This window comes from Ciona intestinalis, unplaced genomic scaffold (assembly GCF_000224145.3).
Source record: "Ciona intestinalis unplaced genomic scaffold, KH HT000124.2, whole genome shotgun sequence".
Lineage (NCBI taxonomy): Eukaryota > Metazoa > Chordata > Ascidiacea > Phlebobranchia > Cionidae > Ciona > Ciona intestinalis.
The window spans coordinates 332,484-339,014 of NW_004190446.2; the positions used below are offsets into that span (position 1 = coordinate 332,484).

At 37.8% G+C, this 6,531-nt stretch overlaps 1 protein-coding gene and 1 pseudogene across 1 annotated transcript in view; one reads left to right on the forward strand and one right to left on the reverse strand.

Annotated features, from left to right (window-relative positions):
- Positions 1–4,518: 4,518 nt before the first annotated feature.
- Positions 4,519–4,997, forward strand: LOC100183723 (annotated as a pseudogene).
- The window catches only part of LOC100181526 (putative uncharacterized protein DDB_G0290521), a 5,190-nt gene continuing 3,396 nt past the window's right edge, over positions 4,738–6,531 (reverse strand). The window contains exon 10 of the mRNA XM_026838887.1: positions 4,738–4,767. The gene's annotated coding sequence lies outside the window, so the exon portion shown is untranslated. The remainder of the gene's footprint in view (positions 4,768–6,531) is intronic.

A 6,531-nucleotide genomic window follows, 5' to 3' on the forward strand; every position in this document is an offset into this window, starting at 1 on the left:
ATGGAAGGTTGGTTGACTGCCAAGTGCTTTACACTTGGATGAGACTGTGCTGATGTCTTCAACGTATGTTGGTGAAATAATGAGCTGGTCGGTTGAACTGGCGTTTAACATCCGCAACATGTCGCTGCTGAGGCTGTTTGAACAAAAATATTAGGTCTCCTTATCCACGCACTGCAAAAGCTTTAGCAACTCGACTGTAGGCATGGGAGTGGCTACCATGGATAAGTCCCTCAAGTTTCCACCCACAAGGATATAAATAACCAAACCAAACAAAAGTCATGTCTGCTTATACACACACTGCAATAACTAGCAATTAGACTGTGGGCATGGAAGTGGCTACCATGGGTAAGCCACTCAAGTTCCCACCCAACAGAATAAGAAAAACAAGATGGTAAATAACAAAGACAACTTACTTAAAACTTGGCGAGATTGAGCAAACAATCGGTGGAAGAACAGGGGTAGTGACAGTTGGAGCTTGGGTGGCAGCAACAATTGGAGTCACAAGTTGCCCACAACCTGAAAATTAAAGTTGTAAATACCTGGATGTAAGGAAGCCAAGGCGTCTTACGCGTGACAATGAAACGAACTCCGTTATTTGCAGTCATGTCGTTGTTGCTCATGAAATCAATAGAGAGGTCATTGCTTTGTATTGTATGCACACCAGTTAGCGGATTCAGAATCCCCTTTTGTGTTAGTCTGTCAGCCACCTATATTAAAAACAAGACGTTTGTTTTTGTGAATTTGGATAAACCGTAATCACGCCGTATTATAGGTAATGTTAGAAGTTAATATTATTCATATTGTGGCGGCTGCATAATGATTTATCGCGAGCGGTAAACTAAAAAAGCGAAGAAACTAGAGACGTGGTATTTATACCAAAGATAACGATACGAAAAAGGCACTCGTCTACGCTTCGGTGCACACACGCTAATTGTGCGGTTTTAAATCTGTCTAAAAATTATAAATATATATTACGATTTGATTTCAATAAAGAGATTAAAGAAAATGCTAGAATTGAGAATTAGGATAAGTGCGGAAAAAATCGCCCTATCAGCAACAACAACAACAAAGCCAAGAACAACTGTTCGACGAAAAAGGATCTATATGACCACTACCGTGCTCAACAAGCAATATATATATATGTTGCGTTAAATAAAGGCGATCTGAATAGAACATCGATTTGGGTTCTTGAAAGAATTAAGTATTAGAAAAACACGATTCGGACTTATAAACCTTTAACTTAAGAGACGAACAGACTTATACACTTAAAAAGAGACTTTCTGTTAGAAACAGTATGGGTTGCTTGGCTAAGCCATATCGACAAGTTAATTTTAAACCGGAATTACCGTGACATAGTCTCCAGCTGGCAAACTTTGGACACCAGTGTTCACAAATGTAAAGTTACAGTTATCGCTTGTGTTTGCCGCAATAATTCGCCAACGGCAGAACAAGGAATCGGCATAATTTATGGTGCTGTTGTAATTTCCAACGGTAACCGAAGCTCCGGGATTGAGGCTTGTGGTTTGCGATGGACAAATACTCGGGTTGTAACCTGCATGAATACGATTGATAATAATGACAAATACTCGGGTTGTAACCTGCATGAATATGATTGATAATAATTACGTTGTCTTTAATAACGAGCATTCAATATTTTTTCGGCGCCTTGGCAAAGTGGTTGTATAGCGCGCTAACCTCTAGTTTACCGGTTCGAGGCTCGCTGCTACCATTTTGGGTCACTTGTGGGTTGTTTTAACTATCAGCCATAAATTACAAGAAAAAAACAAGATATATCCCCTTAAAAAATAAGTTAACTTCATTCAATCCATGCAGTCTCTAGGATGCATATTTTTAAACGAGAAAATAGAAACGGCTTGTCAAGTTTTATTTTCTGGTGCGATTACGTTCGTGATAAATTACGAACGAATCGATTAATTAGTTTCACTTACCCACAAATTGCATGCTAACGGAATCCATGGCCCCAGGTTGGCACCTTACACGTATAGAAGGACCACCAGTATACATAAGGTAATCTCCTTGTTTATATGTAATAAATTGTATCCCCACAGCGATCTATATAAAGAACGAACAAGACAGCATAACTCTTAATGAATGGGCACGTTTTAGTAAAAAATCATTAATAAAGAAGACGTGAAAATAAAAGCAACCACTGGAAAGAGAGAAAAATATGTTTTGTTTTAACAAGTACTAACGTTAAAAACCTCCCACAAAGTTACATGCGTGCGGTAACTCGTAAGCGGGCACGAGGTGTATGTAACAGAACATCCGTATTATATAACAACTGTACAACAATTTACTACCAAACGGGACGATAAAATAGACTAAAAACATTGACCATTTCACTCTTGTGTGCAGTATAGTGGGGTTAGATGGGATATGTTTTCATTTCCTTTGCTCGTCCTATTTAGTAGCAAATAAAAAATATTTACAGAACTATATAAACGTAGTCCCGCGACTCTTAAAAGGCATTGTTAATTGTTAAAAACACGATTTGGAATTATGGAACTGTTATCCCACAAAGCAGTAGGCCTACTATATCTTACAGTGCAATTAGAGGAGGGTCCAATCTCTGTAAACAAAACCACTAGGCTCAATCCCTGCGGAGCAGTGTTATCTCGCGTGAAATCGCTACAGTTGTCTGATGGTGCGTAATTCACTTTTCTAAAATTGATAAACCTTGATGTTTCGGTCCCGCAAAAAAAACTTCCCATGGCCCCTCCTGTATGCAAAAGAGACTGAACAGTATAATTTCTATAATCGCATGGTGATAAATGAGATGTCTAAATTTTTCGCCGTATAAATAAAAAACAATCACTACAAAGTTACATACGTGGTAACTCGTAAGCTGGGACGAGGTGCATAAAACAGAACACCTGTGTTATAACCACTGCAGTTACCCCGCCATGCGAGGATAAATAAGTTACATACGTGGTATAGCTTGTAAATGGACACGGGGTGTACATGAAAGTAATGAAACAAAACACCCCTGTTATAACAACTGTTGTTCGAGATAAACTGGGTTTCAATCATTAATTCAAACAATAAGAACAAGTAAAAAACACATTTTATTTTTTAAACATTTATTTACAAATCGCCACTTACCCCAGCAACATTGCAAACATACGAACAGCAGAACCAATTTAAATGAACCTTCCATGGCTGCTTGCACAGGTTAATGATATTTAGCTTGCGGTGTATGAAAGGTTTAAACAAGGGGTTCGTCATGTTGTCTTCATTTCCTGTTCTGTATAACTGTGGGATAGTACTGTGGGATAAGAAGAGAACAATGAATCAATTCGTTTCCTGCGTTTAAAGAAGAATTGAATGCGCGCGGTAGGCTACACTATACGGTATTATATTATAAAGATATTCGCTATATCTTGTCTTTTCGTGTTTTTTCTTAAATCTTCGCTACCATAATCGAAGAGACATATAAAAGTTATTATAGTAATATGGGGTAAGATGAGACACCTTTAACAAATAATATCCAAATATCCTGATCGTGTTTTAAACAATCAACAACGGTATATGGAAGTCGTGAGGGTACCGATTTATAATTATTTAAATGTTGTTTGTTTACTAACAAATGGGACGAGAAAATAGAATGAAAAGGTGTCCCATCTTCTCCCGACCTACCAATCTAACGTTCCTGGTGCTGTTGGTTTATCATATTTCGCAATCGTGTCACAACTTTATGTTAGGAACATGGGGACATACAGTTATATTAATCTGTTCATATTGTTTATTGACTACCAAATGGGACGATTAAAGAGAACGAAACATAAACCTGATCCTATTTGTTAGGAGAAAGGCACGCTACCACTATGCCACGGCGCGATGCATTACTATTAATACTATATATTACATATAATAAATTCATTTATAGTTTTTAATAACAAGTAACACATCAGTTAAAGTACGAAAACAATTTTAATGTCAAAAAGTGATTGTTGGCCATATAGGACTTTATAATATGCGGGACCAAACCAACGCACGTCTTCATAACTTATTATTAACAGAATTAGGTTAAAACCCTAAAACGAAACAAATTTCGTTCAACGTGTCTGTAAAACTTGTTTTTAGAGTTATGTGTAAACAGTTTGTACCATTTTGGAAGCTTTTATTTAAACTATAAATACAACTTATCAACCCCAGTTAGTCTTTTTGGGCACTAGTGAAGAATTCTCTCCAACGTTACAAATTAGGCCATAGTTTAATAATACGGCTTCTTCTATATTAAACTATGATTAGGCTATGGGTTAAGGGTCCCTGTTGCGATGTTTTAGTAGTTTGGGTTAGTTGAACAGCCGTTATTTTTCAGGGCAATTAATTGTTAACGGATTCATGGCAAGCTAAACAGTTGTTAGGCTTTAGCAGATCATGAAGAACAAGGATTCATCATATAAAACCTGATGTTCAACTAACTTAAATATAATTTTACTATTTGTTCTTGCAGTTAGTAGCTTATCCTTACAGTTTAGCTTAAATATTGATCTCGATTTTTTACTTTTGGAGTAAAGTTGCAAGAATGGCTCAACGACAAGCTTTGTCTCATACAATACAGAATCAATTGAACTCGTACAACAAAAGATTGAAAGACGACATTCGTTCAATGCTGGATAACTTCTGTGAAATCATAAAGTCCGGGAAAGTTGATGAAAACCAACAACTGGATCGAGCGACGCAAAAAAAATTATTACGACGTTTACCAAATGAGGGTTCGGTCGGCTAACATTGTCCGTGCAGGGGAGTCGCTTCTACGTTTGATTGCCGAGCTTAAAACATTTCTTATCCTGAATGACTTCCCAAGCATCAACCGACATATTGATGCACAAAATAACCATCTTAACTTAGTGTCGGGGAAATGGAACGAACAGTTAGTTCGACTACGAGATGAAGCGTCCGTCGTATTACATGATCTGGAGTCGGAACTTTACAGCTCAATCCGCCCAAAACAATAAACTATAGTTGGTAAAATTACCTTTGCATTAATCAGCTTTTGATAGAGCTATTCTTTTCTAATGGTTGAAGTCCTTGAGGACCTAGGAATTTGGCCAGATTTGGCCCATTACCCCAAAAGACAATACAATAAGCCATTAGCAGAAGTCTGCTTGTGCTTTGCCCTTAGGTGCCAAGCTTTTGGAAAATCAGGGTGCTCTTTAGGCCCCATGTTATTGTTTCAATTGATGTAATATCACCAAGTAACCTGGTAATATATGTATAAAACTCTGGTTTAAATCCCAGATACCGCTTATGTGCCTCACTGTAATACCTCATCCATATAAAACTGCATAAAAAACTTTTGAGACTAAGTAGTTTGTCTCGTAGTATAACCTCACCTCACCCTATTAGAATGTCTCATCAACTTTGGTGTAATGGACCAACTCTGGCCCTAATGCCACTTCCCCTGCCATACCTTGCTGTATGAACTCAACCATATAGAATAGAAAACGTTTACTTTGTAAGTGCCTTTCTATCTTCCGATTATGGTTACATTAACAGTACTGCTGTGCTCAAAGCAAGGCAATCTCGGAGAGTCATAACGAGTTTACTTCCTGGAAGTGGTTCGCCTATTAGTATTGTGTGGGGTGCGTTTATCCACTTAAACAATAAACAAAAAAAACACATACATTTGAATACGAATATGATTTATTCCGCTTATAGATCTTTCTAATGTCACCCGTTGTTATATTAGGCATGTATACAACACAGTGCATTCACTATGCGTTGAATTTCTTCATTGCTATTATTCCAAGTAAAAGTACCAGGGAAATCCCCATTAGGTAGACCAGCGTGTTCGAATCCTCGTTCGGCAATTCTACAAAGACAGTTTGTTTAGTTGAACCACAACACACAATAAGCACCAATCTCGTCCTATGCCTACCAACACATGTTTTCATATCGTCTCCAAGTTTCAACCCTTCACCACACGAGCATACGGGCTTACCACCCATCATCGTACATACATCGGAACAATATTCATTCTGGAATGCAAGAGTTTGTATTGTTAAAGTTTCTACTTTTGTATCTTGCTGTCCAATTATAACATAGGTGTCTTCTGATACATCAGACACACATGGTATATTCATACACCTCTTGCTCACTGTCGAGTTATAACATGGATGTCTTCTCATACACCAGACACACACAGTGTCGTATTCATACACCTTATGATTACTGTCAAAATATAACATGAGCAACCCACCTGTTCACATGGTCTCGTATCACCATCTATACTTGTAGCAATGAGGACGGGACCAGCAGAAATGACCTTGTACGGATTCGTGTAAGCATCGCGACGTCGGCGACCGGATGCACAGTTCTATAGAACAAGAAGAATCGATTGATCAATAATCATATATATATCAGTGATATTATTGCTTTGTATTTACAAGGGTATTGCAGGTTGCGTTCAAGTTTTGATCACATATTGTCACTTCACAGTGGACGTATATTTGTTGAGACGAGAGTGTGACGTTGGTCCAGATGAACGATTTGAATTCGAAAAGT